Consider the following 20906-nt stretch of genomic DNA (forward strand, 5'->3'; position numbering starts at 1 on the left):
TTGTTTTTAAAAAGAAGGGGAAAAAAGAGGATGCAGAAAGATGGGCCCCTGAGAGCCTCGAGAGCTGCCTGAAGCCCCCGCCCCTCTCGCTCCCGCCCAGCTCTCCTCAGAATCAGGGCAGTCCCAGGATGGAACAGTAGGAAATGGGGTTGGCAGAAAGTCTTGTCCAAAAGATCGGGTATTGGAGGCCTGGCTGGACATTTTCCTCCAGAAACAAGAATTAATTTTGAATTCCCAAATCACTCCTCACCCTCCCCAGGAAGACTTGACAACTGGCAGAGAAACGAAAAGGAAATTAACACCTCCCCAAGCACATTCTCTGCCTCACTTTCAGGGATGGGTACTGGGATCCTGCCTGTGGAGCAGGAACCTGAGAGGTCAGGTAAGTAGCCTGGAGCGACAGGCTCAGGCAGTGAGAGAGCAGGGATTACAGCCCAGGACACAGTCCAAAGCCGGCGCTCGTCCCACTTCATGTTCGTTGTGCAACTTGAAATTCCCTTCTCATGCATCATCCTACAAACTAATCCCTCCGTTTATTTTTACGGAGTTGAATCTGCATCAGTCTTGAGAACTTTGGCTCTGGCGTCAGACTGCCCCCGTTCCAATCCTGGCTCCACCAGGGACTGACTAAGGGGCTCTGGGCGGCTAAATTGACCTCTCTGTGCCTTCACTGCCCCACCTGTGGAAAGGGGTAATATATGTACCTACCTCACAGGTTTGTCATGGGATTAAATGAGATCATACAGGTTGGGAATTTAAGAGAGGTGCTAGGAACCTGGTGAATAACCAGTAAATGCCAGAAATCATTCTCATCTATGCCTCTGCCTTGGACAATTCACTCATAGGAAACAATGGCCTAATCTGGACTATAAAGCCCCTTCGCATGTTGCTACCTAAGAATGGATCCTTAATAATAATTCCTAGAGAAGTTCTTCAACAGATGGCACTTAGCGGTTCCTAAATCTCATCTACCGTGCCTTTAAGCCACTATGCACCTCGGCCCAAGTGATCATCTGCAGTGGTCCCTTATTCCCCCATCCTCAGAAGCCAGAATCATCAACACCTGAGAATCACAGGTGGGAGGAGGCCTGCCCCTAGCATACTTTGAACTGGGAGACGGATATTGTTTTCCTGGGTCATCTCACACTGGGAAGTCGAAAAGTAAGTCAGTTCCAGGGACTACACCACTGGGCAGGAGTTAATGGAGAAGATCCAAATTCTAGTGCTTATAGTACTGCACCCATCCAGTGATATAATGCGGGCAAGTGCTTGGCCCTTGGAGCCCACTGGGCAGGACACAGAGAATCACCTTGCCCAGAGCGTGAATGAGAGCGACGGAGAGGGACCACGGAGACCAGAGCTCTTCAGGTTCTCTGAGAAAAGGCCCTCTCTCGGGCTAATGTCCCATCAGGAGCCCTGTCCCCATCACAGAGGGTTAGGAGCTAGGGAGGACCCACAGCGCAAGAAGGAGCACAGATCAGCGGATTATTCATCGAAGGTGCTACAGAGAGGCAGGCCAACGGCAGGGTGGCCAAGTCACGTTTAGCCAAGATAGTCTTTCTGTGACAAAGGCAGGGCTGAACCAGGGCAACTTTCTAACTACACACAGACTCTTGAGAAGCACACAAAAGCTTGCGTGGGGATGGGTGAAGCACGGAAGACACCGGGAGGAGCAGGTCTCGAGGACAGGGCTGTGCGAATTCAGTGGCAGCAAGGGAATGAGGGCCGGGTAGTACATGGGTGCACCGGGATGCCAGAGCTGAGCCTGCTCCTGCACGGTCTGAAGCTTATTCAACTGGAAGGGACTTCATCAAGATAAAGGCCACGTATACAAATTAGACAGGGTCTTGGAAGGTAGGGTCTTGCAGCTGAACTGCACGGCTCACGGTAAGCTGGGCCCACACCTGTCCGCATCTCTGAGCATCCAACACATTCACTCACCTGTGCTTGTCTGACCCTTCCTGCCTCCCCTTAGCACGACTTTGCCTTCCCTTTACACGTGCTCTGCCTGTCCTGATACTGCCCACGGCAGAGAGTCATCGCTCCCATACCTGGAATTACATTCCTCCCTACCTCCATGCAACAGGTATTGGGGTTTGGAGCATAGCGCAAACCCTACACCATCACCACCAGGGACAAAGTCCCGCCCCACCCCACCAGCCCAGCCTTCCCGGGAAGGGCGTTGCAGGGGCCCTCCAAGCTGCCAGCAGGGGTGAAACCACAGCTCTCCCTGCCGCCTGGCCCCTTGCATTCCAGCCCTGCGCCCAGAGTTTGACCTTCTCTGCGGCTGGCTGCAGATGTGTTCTGTGTTACAGAAATAGCCGGGCTCCTGGGCCCTGCAGGCCCTCCCTCTGCTCCATTCGGAGACACCCCCACCTCCCAGGCTCCAGGGGAGTCAGGCGAGATCAGAGGGAAGTGCTCCGTTCTGCAATACCCTCCCACAGGCCCGTCTCAGAGCAGAGCCAAGCAGGGCCTGCCTCCCCTCTGCTCCTTCCAGCCCCAGGACTTCTGCTCCAGGTCTGCCATTACAGCAGATGGAGGGGAGAGGTTTGGCAGAGAAAGGCACGAAGGAGGGTGGATACAAAAAGGGATGTAGCGCCATGAAAAGAGTCTATCACTTGGCACCTGTACAATTCGGCCCTTCTTCTCTAAGGTTCATTTCGATAAAGGGCAGCAGCCAGCCAGAAATCCAAATCCCCTATACCCCGGCCCAAATTCCATTCTCTCATGTGAGAGGATGATTTCATAGTCACTGATTCAATCCTAACTTAAACAAGATGGTGGGCATCGGTCCTCCTCCTACGCCCTAGATGGAATGAAGGACAATGGATTCAATTACATTATGAATAACTGGGTTTAGAAATAGTAATGGGCTTTCCAACTGTGAGGTTTTTAGATGCTGATGCCCTGGTATCTGATGGAACAATAAAATCTTTTATAAAGGACTTCACTAAAAGGACAGAGTGTTACCTGTGGGTAAGATGGGGGACTGACCCGCCTTCTAGGTTCAGGTTCTATGCCTTTCCCACTCACAGGGAATGACACTGATGTCATACCATGCCCTGGGTGCCTTCAGTTGTACTGCTGGCCTACCGACTAGGTACCCACCAGTCCCCAGGACCAGGCAGGCCAAGAGATGAACAAGGGAGGTCAGGGGTGTGTCAAGTCTTCAAGCCAAGGTCCTCTAGGCTTGGAGGCCCACGAAGGGCTAACATGTACTAGAAAGTACCCCCCCTTCATAGAAACTCTCTCCACCCCAACACCCACATAGTCACCATGGTAACAGCTGTGTTCCTAAAGCTGATGCCAGGCTTCCTTACAGGGGTAGCCACCTGGTTTCAACCCAACCCAAACTCTCTCCGGGGCTGCGAACTGGGACTGAGAGAGAAAAGCGATCAGTCCTTCTCCACCGGCATGCCCAAGAGCCGCTGGAGGCCATCTTTTGTACCCTGTACACAGACCATGAAGCTGGGCAGTCTCTCTGCAGTGAAAGGAAAGACTGAAGCCAACACAGGCAGAAGAGCAAACCAGCACCGTACTTGTGTCACTTGGCTTCTTGGTTCTCGTTTGTTCTTGGGATCCAGACATTTCTCTGACCCTTACAATAAAATCCCCTTTGGGGCTTAAGCTGTCTTGAGTAGCTTCAGAAGCATGTACCCAGAAGTCCTAACTGACACCCGAAAGAGGGGCAAGATGACTTCTGGAAGACCCAGCGTCTCATCAGCCCTGTGCAGCTGGTTGACAGGAGGAGAAAAGGAAGGTAAGTGGAGGAAGAAGGAAAGGGTTTGGGATCCTTGCCCACGGGGCCGCAGAAAACCAGGCCAACCGGAGATGAGGCCATCAGAGTGGACAAGGATGGGGGTAAGGGTCAGAGAAAACAGGAAAGTTTGCTACTACTCAGCTTAGAAAAGTTTCTGGGATGTTTAGGAGGGAGCCGGCAACCACAGAGGGGAGCTAAGATCCCCAAGGAAGGCGGCAGGTGACAGAGGGAGGCGGGGAGTTCTGGGCCAACAAACCGACTCAGCTTTGAGACATGTTCTCAGAGGACAGCCCTTATCCAGGGCAGGAAAAAAAAAAATCTTGTCTTTGTTCTCCTGCATTTTCCAAAGCAAATGTGGGTCTTCTGCTGCCCCAGAGCCTCACAGAGCTCTCAGGCCAAGGGGTCTGATCTGCCCCTTGGGTCTTCTTCAGATAAACTACTTCCCTGGCACCAATACCATGAGCTAATGGTCCCTTTAAGAATTTTTTTTTTCCTTTCTGTTCTCTAGTTGGAGAGAAGTTGCTCATCTTGCTGGAGCAGATGTTCCTTGTTCCTATGGCAACAAACCGACCACCCTTCCTAATGGCTATCTTCCTAGTGAAGGACATGGCACAGCCACTCCCTTACCAGAGCAGAATTTGCTGGTGGCAGGCTCCTCACTGGAACACCATGGACACCTGCGTGCCTGGATTTTAGGAGTTCAGATCTTATCTGACCTAGCAATGGCCCAGGCACCGCAGCTGTCCTCTGACAGCACACAGAAAGTAGAAGGAGGGGCCATTGCCCGCATAACGGACCAATGTCCATCTTTCCAATGAAGGGTTAAAAGCATATGATTCAGCAGATTAAATTAGCACTTCCTTTGACCTTTTTTCACATCGCTAATGAAGACCAGTGAGACCCCCTAATCGAATTCTTATTTCAAGCTGCACATCACTCTCACCCATATCTGGGCTTTGGGATCCTTCCAGAGAGTCCTTCTTGGAAGGCCAGTCCTTACTCGAGGCAAGACTTCTACAGTCAGGCAACGGGTGGGGAGGCAGGAAGCGCTGTGCATTCCTCTGGTTCTGCACGGGGGTTGTTTCCACTGCAGATGATGCTTCTCTCGCTAAACCCAATCTGACCCCATTTGTTCTTGGCTCTCTCAGCCCCTGTGAAGCCAGCTGGATTCTTCTTGTAAGCCACAAAGCTGATTGAACTTTAGCTTCCTCTCTTCTGAGCTTGTAGCCTACTGGGATCCCACAAGTCAATGTATAAATAAGAACAAGCCAATAAACGATCCCTATCAGAGGGCAGAACACTTCCCTCACTGGGGCCATCGCCAAAGTCAGAGCGCCCCACCCACCCTCAACTCTCTTTCACTCGCTGCTAGAGAGGTAAAGTGTGCCATACCTTGGAGGCAGAAGCCTGGCTCTGGGCGCAGACAGCTCTGGACTGAAATTGCCCATATTGGCTGAATGGCCTTAGGCAAGTCACTAATCCTCTCTGAGCCCTACCTTCCTCCTCTGTGAAATGGGAATGCTAATTCCACCGGATAGGATTCTACAAGGCAGTCCAGAACCCCAGTGCCTTAACAGCATCCCCAAATACACAAACATCTAAAAGTTGAACATTTTTTCCTAACTCAATGCCTGGCGGACGCCAACCTAACTCGAACCTAATTAGAAACAAAGCATGACCTGAACTGGCATGAGAGTCTTCATAGCTTTTCTTTCTCCCAGTCATGTGATGCTTTAGATAAGCCGTGCTGCAGAAAGGTTAATATGTTTGATTTTGGAGCTGCTCCAGACCCTGCTTGAGGCTCGATGTAGTACACAGTACACGCATCATGTTACCCACAGGCCGTAGGAGTTCAGATGACCAGTTACGGTCTATACTGTTCCTCTGGACCCTGAAGACAGGGGTTTCGGGAAAGCCACCAGAGTTATTGTCTTATTCCAATCTGGAATCTTTCCTGGGTCCCTGGTTCCTGCAGCCTTGAGCCGGGTCCCTGGAATGCAAGCTGGCATGGGATAAGGGAGAGGATCCAAAGACCAGCCCATCAGCCTGTAAGAATTCGCTGTCTTTCCACCTGAACAGAGCAGGCAGAGGCCATGTGCTGTTGTTGTATGATTGGAATTCAGGTACAGACATGCCCCAATATTCCAAGCACGTCACCCAACTCCCCACCTCACTGCACTTCCCACCCGCTCTCTACCCCATTACCACCCCACAGCTCCACCTGTGCAACCTACGCCTGAAAGGCCTTCCTAGGGGAACAAGTGTCCAAGCCTCAAGGAACACGAAGGGATGGAGGGGGCCAAAGTTTGCAGAGAGTTGGGCTGAAAGAAGGAAGAAAAAGATGATGAAGATGGGCCGCTCTGGGGGGAGAAACAAGACCGTCCAGCACGCGGTGAAACAGGCTTGGTGTGTTTCTCCTGATGCTGTTTCGTGGCCCCCAGGCTTTTACAATTGGAAACTAGCCCTGGCCAATAACTGTGAACGATACTGGGCAGTTGCTCCTCTCAGATCTCTAGGCTCCAGCTGTGCATTTCAGGGATTTACTGGTAGTTATGAAGGACTTGACCCATTCTGAGGCACTGTCATCCCGGTATGCTTCTAGGTTCTGACCCCAGATCTGCTGTCATAAGAAAACCTGTCTCATCCTGCCACCTCAAGCCAACAGACCCTCCTGAGAGATGTGAAGCTGCTGGACACAAACCTGCAGACTCCACCTCGTGAAGCAACCAGTCTCCCTGAAGTTCTGGGAAAGGCCCTGCTGTCCATCAGATGGAGAACTGAGGTGTGCAGAGTTAAGTGGGATGGCGGCCATCAAGTTCACTTCCCTCATTTGACAGATGCAGAATCAGGAGGCCCAGAGACGAACTGAGTTGCCCAAGACCATGCAGCCAGTTGAAGACAAAGGTGGCCTTGGAGTCCAGAGCTTGCTTTCCACAGTATTCACCGTGATAAGGACAGGGACATCTTGAAGGTCCCAGTCATGTTCCCGTTGACCTTTACAGTCAGAAAAAGCCATGCTGAGTGGTTAACACCTTCCGCCCTTTGGGCTTGAACATCAGAAGAGATCCTAATCTCTAGGAGTTTGACTGCACGCTCTGAATCTGTGTCCCAAATTTATCCAAAGTTTAAGACAAAATCCTCATGAAGGCCTCCCTAAGGAAAGCCACCATGACCAGTGACCAGAGATGTGCTAAGAGAACCACCGTCATGTCCCCATCACCTGCCTGCCCCACACCCAGGTAGAGCCATCAGACAGACACTGTGGAGGTCTCTACCTTACAGAAACTGCTCAGGTGGCAGAGATCTTTAATTGACACTTCCTGGGTCCTTTATCACTTTGCCTCTCTCCCTGTGGCTACTTTGAATAGGTCTGTGGTATCTGTCGTCAGTCACAGCTGTGAGTTTTTCTCCAGCACTGTTCTGGAGGGCTGTACTGTCCTACTGACCCGTCACTACCCAGCAATCTCTTGGAGAGGAGAATTTCACGCACCTGGCCTTGGTCTTCCAGGTCAGAACCTGAGGCTCCTGAGTTTTTCACCAGCTTGTTCTGTGTCTCCCTCTGCCCCAGGCAAGCTTGAAGTGAGGCCATGCTACTCACTCCCCCAAATTTAACAGCCCGAGTTAAACCTGCTTTCCTAGGCTAGGAAGACTCTTGTTTCAGAACATGAAAATGGGGACAATCAGAAAATTCTCTCCTTGGCATCTGCTTTCAGAAAAAGGGTCCTAGAAGAAATCTCAAAATGAGCATCTAGCTCAAAGTCTAGGATGATTTCAAACCGATTTTCCCTTTCACGCATTCTCCCCTACAGGTCTGCACGCATGTGCACATCCAACCACATGACTCAGGCTGGCAGCTGGGGCTGCCTGGGGATTCCCACAGATTTGTTGCTATTCCGGGCCTGACTCCTCAGAAGGTGGAAGACTCAGACATGCTCATGGCTCCAGGAGCCTGTAGATTTAGGAAAGTTCCAGGGATACTCTTGTGAGTTCGGGAAGAGCCACCATTTCAAAAACTCATAGCAAGATGTTTAAATGCCCTTAACTCATTTGGGGTATTTCCGAATGACTAACACTGGAGACCAAACGTGAAATAAACCTCTTGCTGCTCCCAAAATCCAAGCCACAAATTCCCACTCTCCTCCAAGGATAGAAAATGACTTCCATCATTTCCAAAAGATAACTACAGAAATAAGAATTGGCAAAGCCTGATCTTGGAGCCCCTCAGAAAAGGGAGACTCTGACTCTTGGATAAAGAGGAAGAGGAAGTAAGAGTACATTCCTTTGCCAGAGCGTGGCCTTGCCTGGGAGGTAAGACCCTCCCACAACTTTTAAAAATGAGAAAACCAAGACTCATTATGAGTTTATCATGACCCAAGGACCCACAGGGAAAGAACAGTGGTGACAAGGCCCAAGTCTGGGTTTTCAGGAATCCACCCAAAAGAGCTGTTATCAGGGAGATTCTCATCTGTTTGGAGAAGGTCCTGCCTGGAGGCAAGATTTTTGGATTTCGTGCACGAGTTAAATTTCAAAAAACGAAATTTAAGGAACCACTATGAGGCTGCCAACTTTTTTATTTTGCCAAATAAGGACATTTTAAAAACCCAACTACCATCTACTCTCACCACCAGCTCATGAAAAGAATAAAAAAGCTATAACCCCAGAATAAATATTGAAGAACATCTTCTGTCCCTGAAAAAAAACCTTTGAACTGAATACAATTTTGCTTTCTGGGGAGGAAAAAAATCAGTATGTTTTTTCTCTTTCTCTCATTTCACCTCAGACTGGTGAAAACTCTTGTCACTGACCCAAAACTGATCATCATTGGGCCAGATGACCTCTTTATGCTCCTTTTAGCCGAAGCCTGGAAATTAAGAGGAAGACCCTAAGGTTTAGAGATTGCACCTTCCCAGGAGACCTGAGCTGGGCAAATGTGGGAGAGAAATAGGGGGAATCAACAAACATGCTATGGGAACACGCTCTCAGCTACAAAGACCTGAACAGACGTTGGTTGCTATGTTCCTAAACCCAGTGTTCAGGGAGCATCGATCTCCATGTGGAACGTCCCAAGTTTTGGGGAGCCCCTGACTATTCAGTCCCCTCGCCTGTCGAGATGAGCCGGGGAGAAAAGGGAAGAAGGCAATCTGCCCCACGGAGTCAAGAATTACCCGAGAGATAAAGGCAGCCTCTGGTGAGTGAGTGGTTGAGGGGCATATATGGTAGGAGTGATATTCCATCTTCCTTATGGGACTGCAGTTAGTCTGTGAGACCCTTGAAGACAGAACCAGGTCTTTTTTTTTTTTTTTTTTTTTTTTAAGAGAGAGAGTGTGGGGGCATCTGGGTGGCTCAGTGGGTTAAAGCTTCTGCCTTCGGCTCAGGTCATGGTCTCAAAGAGTCCTGGGATCGAGCCTCACATCAGGCTCTCTGCTCAGCAGGGAACCTGCTTCCCCCCCCCCCCCCCCCCCGCCTGCCTCTCTGCCTACTTGTGACCTCTGTCTGTCAAATAAATAAATAAAATCTTTTAAAAAAAAAGAGAGAGAGAGAGTGTGTGTGTGTGTGTGTGTGTGTTCTTGCACAAGTGCAGGGGGCAGTGAGAGAGAGAATCTTCAAACAATCTCCAGGCGAGTGCAGAGCCTGATGCAGGGCTCATTCTCACCACCCATGAGATCGAGAACTGAGCCAAAGATCAATGTTGGGCACTTAACCAGCTGGGCCACCCAGGTGCCCCCAGAACCAGATCTTGTCCACATCTGGACCTCAGTATCTAACACCATGCTCAGAAGAGGAAAGCGATTGGTAAACATCTTCTGAACTCAGAGCCAGAAAGGGAGAGTGTCTGCGAAAGCATGCTCCGCGCCGGGGAGCTCTGCACAGCTGAATAAAAGGAAGGGTTATTGCTATCTGTTGGCCAATATTACACATCACACCATCTGTCAAATATTCAAAGACACTGGAATTCTCTTTGGAAGTACATGGTGATGTAAATAAAAATAATTTTTAAGTGCCCATAGTTTCAAAAATAATCATACTGTACAACCCATTCATTATATTGCCTAATAAACAGCTGGGTGATTGCATCCCAGATTCAACTGCACTAGGCCATTTCCTTGCTGAGAATGTGTCTTTACCGTCCTTTGTCCTGCCCACATCACTTCTGCTCTGTCTGTCTCGTTCAGAAGTCAGTAGACAAACCCTCGTTCTCTCACCTGCCGGAGGTCATATCTGTATTGAGGGCTGAGGTTCCTCGGATGCCTGCAGCTCTGGAAGGTACCAGAGCTTAGGACTCCCCAGGCCCCTCTCTTTATTCCTTCCCACCTACTCCATGTTCTGCCTCCAGCTCACTCTGCCACACTCCACTTCCAATGCTTATCTCATCACCCTAAATCTGCTTTTCAAAAGCTACCTCCGGGCTCTCGCCAGGCGCATGGGTCTGGCCCTCCCGCCATCCCTGCCGGATCCTCCCTCGAAGCGTGTGCTGCCCATGGACATGACTGTACAAAAAGGTCTCAGCAGCCAGGGCAGGCTGCCCACTCCCCAGGCCCCCGTGGGAGGTAGGCTCTGCTTTCTGCTCCTGGCCACTGAGATACACCATGCAAATCCTGGGGAGGCAGACCCATGCAGCCAGCCTTACCCGCCACCCACCATCCCCTCCCCACCCAAATGTCCACTTCCGGGAGGAATGCCAAGCCCTCCCCCCACCCACCCACCCGCCTTGCCTCAGGCATTGGCTTGCATCCTGCCCAATTCTGAGACCCTGAAAAGAAAAGGCTCCTGGCACTTGTCTGTGACAGCTTTGAGCTCTTTCGCCTGATTCAGGCTAATTCCTCCCCCCGGTGACACCTTCCCGCCACACAAACAGCTACAGCGCTTACAGTTAGCTTCCAAGCGCCTGCAAAAATCAAGGCGGGCTCTGGGGGCATTAGCCCTCTAGATGCCTATCTCCCGGACAGACCCATGTCCCTAAGCATCCTCTGGGACCCCCTCCCTCCGAGTGAGGAAACAGTCACATTCTGGAAGTCAGAAGGTTTTTCCTAACGTTTTGATGGGAGACTCCCAAGGAAGATGGACATTCATGGGACATTCTTATTTGTTGGTAGAGAAAAGAATTAAATGAAAGAAGAAGGAAAAGAAAATTTGCTTTCCAAATATAACAGAAGTGCCCTCCAATACACACGCCCACACACACATTCTTTCTTTCTCTCTCCCCCTTCCCTCCTGCCTCCCTCCTGTCTTCTCTCTGTCTCACTCATTGCAAACCACTCTTCTTTGCCCAACATGTGCATCCTGCCCCCCCTCCCAGCAGTCCTCTGCATTGGAAGCCTGGGCAGCCCCGGTTCCTCCTAGCCTAGGGCCCCCGGACCCCAGATTTTACCTTCCATGCTAGAAGTCAGGAACCAACTGGAAGACGCAGACAGCTGATTGGGAAGGAAGGAAACAACACTCCAGATTGGAGAAAATTGCCCAGGGTGACCGATACAGTTCCCATGAGAAGGAAGGAGTCAGGGAGAGAGCCGGAGAATCCAGAATTTCCCTAGCCTTCCAGGACGGCTCTGGTGTCAGCTCTCTCCCGGCTCCAGCATGGACTGAAAACCAGGGGAAAGTCTCCTGATAAAGCGGGGGTCTGAAATCTGAAACTGCAGGTTGGCTGAGTCCTATATAAACACACTCACACCCCCGGTTCCTGGGGTCTGATGGCTCACCCACCCTCCCGCCCCACCCTGCCGGCAACTTGGTAACCTCAGACAGCCCTCTAGCTGCGGCTCCTCTAGAAACCCCAAGCGGAGCCAAGCAGAGCCTGGCAGACACAGGAAGGGCCCTGTCAGGCGCTGTCCATCTCTCTCCCCGCCCCAAGTGGCCCTCAGGGCCGAGACAGAGGGGCGATGGGCAAGTTCTCAGTTTAGGAGCAGAGATCTCTAGACTCCTCCACATCAAGGAACACTTTCCTAACATCAGATTCCGGATAACCAATCCGGCACATACTGATGGCTCAACTCACCTTCCTCTCTACTCCTCTTCTGACTTTCCGCATCTGGTTCTTACCAAAACCAGCCCTTTACCTTACGATTCACCCACAAGAGGATTAAGCCACGTGAAAGTGAGAAGGGAAAGCATGAGGACAACGGCCCCATTTTGCAGATGAAGGAGCTGAGGCCCGGAAGAAGAAATGGCTTGCCAAAGCTGGGGAGTGATTCCCGCCTGATTTGGCTTCTTGGGCGACTTAAAAGTCAGATGAAAAAAAAAAATTAGACGGAATCCCATTTTAATACAAATAGATATTCACTTGAAGCACTGATTGAGAGAAAAATCATTTACTATCGCTGGGTCTCAATTTCCTGGGTTGTGAAATGAGACAAAATACACCACCCAAGAGAGTAACAATATAAACAAGGTGACAGGTATAAGGGGGTGGACTGGGGGGAGGCCCCAAGAAAGATCCACTGCCCTCCCACTCCGCTCACTGCCGCACACCACCTGTCACCAGCTTCCCTCTCCCTCGGGAAGGTAACCCTAAGTTGCCTGTAGTATTTACTATTCCTTCAGGTGCTGGTTTACTGCTTCTCGTGGTCTTTATGTTCATCTGACTGTTAACATCCAGAGTTGACAGTACCGTGCTCAGAACGCAACGCTTCGCTTCTGTAAAGGGAAATCTTTGAGCTAGAGGCTGATGTCACAGATTTGCACAGACGTCACAGATTTGCACAGAAGACCTCCCCGCAGGTGCTTCTCCCATCTCCACCTCCACACTCCAAGCCTCAGGCCTCTGGAGCCCAACCATATACTGAGCATTTTCCTTGGGAGTAATGAGTCTTTGCCTTAAACTCAGCACATCTAAAATCAAATTAAGATTCCCCATGCCCTACTCAGGGCATAGAATAATCATATTACAGGATTGATGTGGAACAGCCACCAAAATACAGCAAATGAAGATAGCAAGGGGCAGAGTGATTAACTTAATATGCTACCATGCGGGTTAAGAAATAATCTGTAACCATCTGTATCTTTCTACAGGGCTGGGGTCAGCAAACTTTTAATGTAAAGGGTTAGAAAGTAAATATTTTCAGGGCCAGTAAATATTTCATGGGCCATAGAGTTTCCATTGCAAATCCTTAATTCTGCCTTTGTCGTACAAAAGCGGCCATGGACAATCCGTAGACAAGTCAGCATAAACAAATGAACATGAATCAATTAGTATAAACAAATGAGTATCAATGAATTAGCGTAAACAAATAAGCACAAATGATTGAGTGTGGCCGTAAACAAGACTCCACTTGCGGATACTACAACTTGAACTTCATATGAGTTTAATGAATCAAAAATCTTATTTTTTTTTCCAGTCATTTCAAATATAAACCCCACAATGAGGTGGTGGGAGGGACTTGGTCCGTGGATCTTAGCTTAGACCGGCTTAGAGCATCTCGGGAAGCTGATAACAGTGGTCACCTCTGAGGAGGGAGCTGGGAGCAGATCCACGACGGAGCAGGAGGGAAACCTTTCATCAGAAACTATTCGGTACCATTTGACTATTGCAACCTACACAGGTCAAACACGGTCAATTATTAATGGGCTCACCATCCAAGTTCTCTTACTTCTATCAATGTCAGCATGAACCTTCCCAGCCAAACAGGCTCGTAACCTCCACGTGAAATTTCTCTCTCCCACCCAAGTCCACCACCTGATAGTAATCGGTGCCCAAAATCCACTAAGCCCAGTTTATCCCAGTGCCTCAGCCCACAACCAGCTTTCTATTCCTCTCCCAAGCATGCCTACTATTGCCCTCTAGCACTCCACTGTCCTGTCCTACAGCCTTCTACCCTCAACTGACTTTCAGCTTGGGTCAAGCTTGTTTCCAGAAGAGAGACTGAAGCCCTTGCAGGACTAGGACTATTCATTCCTTGCCTTCCCTCCCCACTCTCACACCAGTGCCTTGCATCTAACAGGAATGCCATAAATAGTTGCTTGACGGTTCACCCCCCATCCTACTAGAGATGGTGTGGAACAAAGGGGAAAGATCCACCCAGAATAGAAGCTGGTTCTCAGACACGTTGCAGGGCAAGAGGGCACCCAGGCGCAAAGCCTTTGATCATAGTGAAGAACAGTTAAGGACCAGGAAAGCTGTTAGAGTCAATCTCATCCAAATAAAAGGGGCTCTGCTCTGGAGAAGGAAGTCAAGAAGCCCCATGGTGGAGGGGCTTTTCCCCTAATCCCAAACACTCATGCTTTCACCTAATACAGGAGGAAAACCTGGATCCTCAGCTGGGGAATTCGGGTGATCTCAGAATCAGAGGCTCCCATGTTTAGGGGGGACCTCAGTACTAAGCAATCTGCCCTTCCATCCAAAGCAGGAAAAGCTCTCTCCAGCACCTAGGAAAGACGAACCTGCCACTTGAACTTGCACAGGGATGAGACGCTCACTGCTTCTGAGGGCCGCCTTTTCCACTGCTGCAGAATGTGGTCAAGCACACTTTCTGCCTCCGCGCATTGTTTCCAGGTCTGGAACTAAACAGATAAAGACTTTCTGAGGGGGTAACCGAAAACTAATGATAACGGCCAAATATAATAGAGTTTTCAAATACTTCTTCCTTCCAAGATGTCCAAAGGGTTCTTAAAGACACAAAATCACTGACTCTTTGAAATTGAAAAATACCTTTGCTCAAAAAATGTTTATTGAGTGAAACTGAATATAGTTCCTTTTCCTGCATTTCAACATAAAAGCATTGAGGTTATGCAGCAAAAGGACTGGTTTTATTTCCTTCTGGGGGAAACATCACAGTCGCCCATGACAATGAGGGCCCTAATGTCCCATTTTGCGCTCCTGGAAAGGAGCAGTAGAGCGGTCAGCTAGCTTGCCCAAAGTCACACAGCTAGTAGGTTCTAAAGGCAGACTTCAAATCTAGGCTGCCCAGCTTCAAAAGTCACAGTCTTTCCCCTAAGGCCCAAAGTTCCCATGACATTTGGTCATCTTTGCCAACCCCACGCTGCCTCTGAAATGGGCAGAAATAAGTATTTCCATCAAAAGCACAGGGGAGATCGCCTCATACAACAGTCCTGCAGCCCCTTCCAGTTCCATCCTCAAGAGGCATTAAGACCTTCCTGGGATGGCAGGAATGAGGCCAAAGTCAGCCCAAAGTCAGGATGCCCACACCCCCCCAGGTCCCCCAGGAGCAGAGTGCCATCCCCCCGGCTCCCCCACAGTGCACAGCCCTGTGCTTCCCATCAGCCAGGCCTCACCGGGGCCCAGTTCCACACCTCCCAACAGGGCTGTGACATTCGGGAGCCCATGAAGCATGGCATTGTTTGGGCGGCACAAACACAACATTGACCTGGGTCTGGCACCTTCCCCACGCAGCCTGCTTTTGGCAAATATTTGTCTGGCTCACCCAGTACAATCTAGGACCCCCAACCCAAAAGCCCCAGCTCTGGGAGGATGGGCTGCGGAGTGCTGGGGCCAGGCACCGAGGAACCACAAATACTTGCATCCAGCCACTCCTCCAAGACCTCGGCAGAGAATCACCTGCGTGCTTTGCGTCTCCCACACCCTCTGAGCAGCTCCAAAATGTTCGCAGCCAGGCTGTCAGCCCATTATCGAAGCTCTGCTTCAACCCCCCGAGGGGCTCCTGATTGTCTGGCTGGAGTTCCCAGGGCTCAGTGATGCCCTTCTGCACCCTACCTGGTCCTCTTTCCAACCTACCCTGCAGGGGCCTGGAAACACACCTGGTCGCTCTCCACCTCCCAGCGCCTACCTCCGGAGATGCACACAAGCCTGGGCTCATCTGGCCTCGGTGACTGCCTAGACACAGGAGATGACCCTCCCCGTTTCTCAAGAGGCCAAAACCACAGCCAAGCGTTGAAAGCTCACACAGGATGTGCATGCTGGAGACAAAAACGGGCTCCAAGCCCGCTGCTTCTTTTCTCCGTCCCGGCAGAGAAGACACTCACTCTTCTTGATTAGTCTTTAGTCTGGACTGGCCCAAGGAAACCCCATGATGCACTGCCTCTCCTGCCCCCATTCTCAGGTAGCTGTCCTTGAGGCTGTCACTCTCAGGCTACCCACCCTTTTATCTACCATCTCCCTGGGCGATGTGGTCATTAGCAGAGAGCACTATGTAGGTGTCTAATTAAGCAATCAGCAGCAAATACAGAAACCTGTTGGAGCCACCCCACAGAGCATCCACCCAGGGATCCTCTTACAGTCAACTCCCTCCCCCGAGCTTCCTGGAAAGGTCCCTATTGTTTGCCTGGAACACAGAAAAGTGTCTGATTCTGCCCTCCTACTTATCTGCTGGCACCGACTCAGCATACCCCCGGGGGTGGAGGGGACCGTTCACATAGAGCACGGTGCCAACGGTGCCCCCAGAATCGTGGGACACAGTAGCCCCAGGTAGTTGGGAAAGTGAAGGTCCCCAGATGGGAGGGGACAGGGAGTTCTGAGAGGATGTCTGCCTACCTGGCTCTTTAAGGTGTCGCAGAGCTATGTGCTGCTGTGCTGGCATTTGGGGGTCAGGACACAGGAAGCAAGGAGCCCTGGAGCAGGTTGGTAGGAAGGTGGCAGGGGTGGAGGTGGGCAGCGTGGGTGGCTCTGCACTCCTCCCCCCAACCCCGTGTCTCTGAGTCCTCTCTCTTTTCTGCACTGTCTGCTCACCTGTTCCTGTTTCACCCTTTAAATGGAATGTTCCACTTGCCCTGGGAGCCCGGGGGGGAGAGAGCTTCTGTGTGCAAGAAGAGCTTTCTTCTTTAGAGACTGGAATCTCCGGGATTCCCTGTGAGACTGCTGCGGATGGCAGGTGCAGGAAACAGGACGAGGGCAACAGCAGAGGAAGATCCTGGGAGGGCAAGATAGACTCGAACTCGTGCCCGCTCCCCCAAGCTGGGGTACAGTCAAAGTAGGGGACTGGAGGGGAACAGACACCTGCTGCCTGCCTTGATCCTGGCAGATCCCCCTCTCAGGGGTCAGACGGGCAAGCTGGAGCCAGAAACAGTGGGACCCCCCCAATCTCTTCTCCTGTGCCCTCCCTGAATCATATCTTGTCTCTCTTCTCCAAGGCCCTTGTCACCCAGCCCAGAGACCTTTATCAGCCCCAACTTGTTTACCCTCACAACGGAGACGAGGAGGCTGAACACGTAGTACTGTTGCCCACAAGCTTTTCAAAGGGACGGTGTGTGTGCCAGTGCCAGGGGGGCATGGGGGAGGGGGGACAGCACCTCAGGACAGATCCAGGGCTTCTAGTCCCCTGAGGGCTCTAATTCCCCCCGACCCACACCCCTGTATCAATGCAGGGCTCAGTGGCTCCTGTGCCCAGGGCTTGGCCAGCTTGGCCCAAAACCCAGGTGCATACCCCTATTCCATCAAGATAGGTGGTTTCTCTCTGAACGAAATGGGAAAATAGCTTTTCTTTCCAGTTGCTGGGCCCTGTTCAGCTGTTTTCCAACTCCGATGAGGCAACTTGGGCTTTGATTACAGCAGGAAAGATTCAGGTTAGCCACCAAGAAGCACTTGGAACAAGCAGTAAGAGAAACTTTAGGACTCTGCCTTGTGCTTTAGAAATGCAGCCCTCTGCAGAGTAAGGCTTCATGCCCGTCTCCATCATACTGTGTTCCTGCTCAGAAACTCCCACTCCCAGGGGCTGTCCCCTCCCCTCCTGGCCGCAGGAAGGCCTAACTCCTTGGCACCCAACGGCCCCTAGAGCGAATGCCCTTTCATCTTTTACACGGCACATTCCACTGCCCTGTAGGTCATTTTTTTCTTTTTTTTTTTTTTTTTTTTTTTTTTAAGATTTTATTTACTTATTTGACACAGACAGAGATCACAAGTAGGCAGAGAGGCAGGCAGAGAGAGAGGGAGAAGCAGGCTCCCTGCTGAGCAGAGAGCCCGATGCGGGGCTCGATCCCAGGACCGTGAGATCATGACCTGAGCCGAAGGCAGAGGCTTAACCCACTGAGCCACCCAGGCGCCCCTGTAGGTCAATTTTCTAATCAGGCCACAGCTTCTCGATATTTCCCCAAAGGCTTTAGGCACCTCCGTGTGTAGCGGGCCACCGCCTCTCTCTCATCAGGAGGTCCTACCCCTCTCCAGCCATCATAGTGAGCCAACCTTTAAGGTTATGCTCAGCCAAACTGATCATCTGACAAGCCAAGGAACTCCCCTACAAAACCCAGTCCCCCATTTCAGCCTAGACGCCCGTGGAATGTAAACCTCCCGGGAAAGGCAGGTGGACACAGTCGTAAGGCTGAACTCAAAGGCCACCTCTTCCAGAAAGCTCCGTTAAACACCCCAGGAATAGGAAGAGAATAGACACCCATCTATCACCATGGACACTATTGGACCTGCTCTCTATGTGGGGCCTCCTTCGTCCCTCATGGCAAACTGAAGCTGGAAGAGTACTGGGGCCCAGGCTGCAGAGTCCCGCCATGCACACAGGGGCTCCTGCTCGGTTCATATGTTCTCACTGATCAATAAATAAAATGATCTGAAGGCTCACTCCCAGCGGGAAGAAGGCAGGATCCCTTGGGAGCAGCTATGGCTCTGAAACACATTTTCCTAATTTTTGAGACTATTAAAAGCACCGCCAGCGCTAATGTGCGGAGGAGAGGCCCTGGCCGGACGAGAGCCTGGCTTTCCTGCCGCAGGATGTGAGAGTGGGTGTTAGAGCCTCCCTGGCCCACAAGACACCCCGGTAAGGCTTGGGGAGACAACTGCCCGAAGGACAGCTGTGGGTTGCTCAGAATAGGGACCCAGGAGAAATGATCTCGATGGGCCGGCCCAGGGGTACCCGACCTCCCCAGAGGTCCCTTGTCCCCAGTGCCAGTACCGAACATGTGCAAGCAAGCCTCCCTCAGTATACCTCCGAGCGGCCAGGGCCTTTCCCCTGACCTTTCCCCTCCTCCTGCTTCCCAGGGGCAACACTAGCGGACCCATTCTGCAGAGACGGGGGTCCCTTCCAAAAGGTCACAAATTTCCCCCTGGTTTCCACCTTTTCCAGCCTCCTGTGTTTGGGTTAACCTGTATCTGGTTGGCTGGAATTTAAATCCATCTCCCCTGGGGAAGTCAATACAGATGTCAGATTTGCTCCAATAAAAAGACCAGGGGGCAGGACAGGCGTAAACCAGAGTGCATTCCTCACCCCTCTGGCTGCTGCATCTGGATAGGACAGGACCGGGGGCGGGGGGGCGAGAGGGGGGTAGGAATGACTCTACCAACCACCCCCCACCCCTGGAACCGGAGCTGAAGAAGGAGGAACCAAATAATGGAGCCAGTAGGTGAAGAGCCTCTCTGCGCTCACCTCCTTAAGCATCTCCGAGGTTGGCAGGGCCGGTGTGATCTGCAGCTGGAATGACCAGAACTGTGGAGGCCAGAGGACCTGTGCTCTAGTCTGCTCTTGGCCGAATCCCTGCTTATCCGTGTCTCTCTTCCTTTACTCATGGGATGGAACGGAACCTCAGTTTACCTAATCCAGCCCTTGTGAGGGTAAAATCACTCAGTACATATAAAAAATATCTCAAAAGTCACACGTAAAGGCGAAACACAGCGGATGTCGATAGAACACCAAATGGCTTCTTAAGAGCTTCCCAGGTGTTTCAGGAGCTCAGCCATGAGCCCCACACTCCGGGCTCCATGCAGGGGATCCAGCTCAGAATGCTTTTCCCCGGTTTGAGTGGGAGCAAAATCCCCACAGCCAGGGCCCCAGGAGCGAACACCTGACCCCAGCAGCAGCCGTCTCCCGGGGTCTGAGCACACCGTCTTCAGAATCCCCATCTGGGAACCACGAGGAGCTGCCCCACCGTCCCAGTGAGAGCCGCATCTGTTTCTGGAAAGAGGCCACCCCAAGTCAGTCAGGAGTGTCCTCCTCATTACCTCCTTGCTTTTGGAGTACATTCCAAAAGATCGTGACTTTCGCCCTGGAATTTTTTTTCTTTTTCTTTTTTTTTTTTTTTGAGAGTGAGAGAGAGCGAGCAAGTATACACATAAGGTGGGGGAGAGACAGAGGGAGCGAGAGACTCTCAAGCAGACTCCGCACTTAGTACAGAGCCCAGACACTGCCAGGGCTCCATCTCACAACCCCTGGGATCACGGCCTGAGCTGAAAACCAAGAGTCAGACGCTCAACCAACTGAGCCCCCCAGGTGCCCCCCTCATCGTAACTTTTGAATTACAACTTAGTAATCAAGACTGGCATTTTAAAATTTTAGTGGAACAGAATAGAAAATACCAGAACACACGGCACTCTGTAAAAATATCAAAAGCCACACACACACACACACACACACACACAGTGTTAGACTCTTGATTCAGGCACTACATCTTTCCACGCTTCAGATTCTTCATCTTTAAAATGGGTACAGTAGCAGTGCCCACCTCATAAGGCTACTGTGTGCATTATGTTAGTTAACATACGTAAAACACTTGGAAAAGCACTTGGCACAAGTGCTGTATAGAAAAGTGTAATTTCATATACTTATACACACGTATAAAGGGGATTGTGCGTGTATGCACGTATGTGTTTCCTTGTTTACACAGTAAACATCTTTCTGTAGTGTGGAGAAAAAAAAAAAAAAAACCCAAAAGCCACTGCTCTGGGAGGAGCTAAGAAGTGTCCTAGGACAATACTCGCTTAGAGGCAAATTCCTGAGTCTCAAGAGCCTTCACAGGTGTTTGCACACCTTGATTTAGGGAGAGAGGCAAAGGCGGCATGAGGGTACTAAGAGCATGGGGCTAAGTGCTTCCCACCATTTCATCCACAAACAGCCCTATGTAGAGTAGAATGATTCCCGTTTACAAGACGGGGAACAGAAGCACAGAGAGGTTAGGTTGCCACACAGCTAGGAAGCCTAGAGCCAGAATTTGAACTGCCCCTCCCAAATCTGGATTTCTAACCATTATACTACCCTGTCTGCCTCACTTTGAGGCCACCTTCTTGCCAAGGAGAGAAAAGCCAGGCCTAGGAAGGTTCTGAGATGATGCTGCTGCTACGAGAGGGGTGGCTTTCGCCTCAAAAGCAAGCTGTTTAATTTTCCAGGGGCTTGAATCGAGGCTATAGCACTTCCCACTCCTACCATAGAGTCCAGAGAGTTCTACCATGAGAGTTGAAAGTATTATGGGGTCCACAAGGCTCATAACCATATGATGGGCTACATACTTGAGTAATCTCAACAGT

At 51.0% G+C, this 20906-nt stretch overlaps 1 protein-coding gene across 14 annotated transcripts in view; it reads right to left on the minus strand.

The window, feature by feature from the left end:
• PLEKHA6 (pleckstrin homology domain containing A6) overlaps positions 1–20906 on the minus strand; it is a 142436-nt gene that overhangs the window by 63656 nt on the left and 57874 nt on the right. The window contains exons 1-2 of one of the 14 annotated variants that reach the window (XM_013058181.2): positions 16203–16402; positions 14135–14254 (exon numbers count right to left, since the gene is read on the minus strand). The exons of 12 other annotated variants lie outside the window; for them this stretch is intronic. The gene's annotated coding sequence lies outside the window, so the exon portion shown is untranslated. Of the gene's footprint in view, positions 1–11129; positions 11420–14134; positions 14255–16202; positions 16403–20906 lie in introns of those variants that run through there. One more of the 14 variants, XM_013058187.2, reaches the window with a different exon arrangement.

Source organism: Mustela putorius, unplaced genomic scaffold (genome assembly GCF_011764305.1).
Source record: "Mustela putorius furo isolate JIRA1106 unplaced genomic scaffold, ASM1176430v1.1 tig00000508_pilon_pilon_pilon, whole genome shotgun sequence".
Lineage (NCBI taxonomy): Eukaryota > Metazoa > Chordata > Mammalia > Carnivora > Mustelidae > Mustela > Mustela putorius.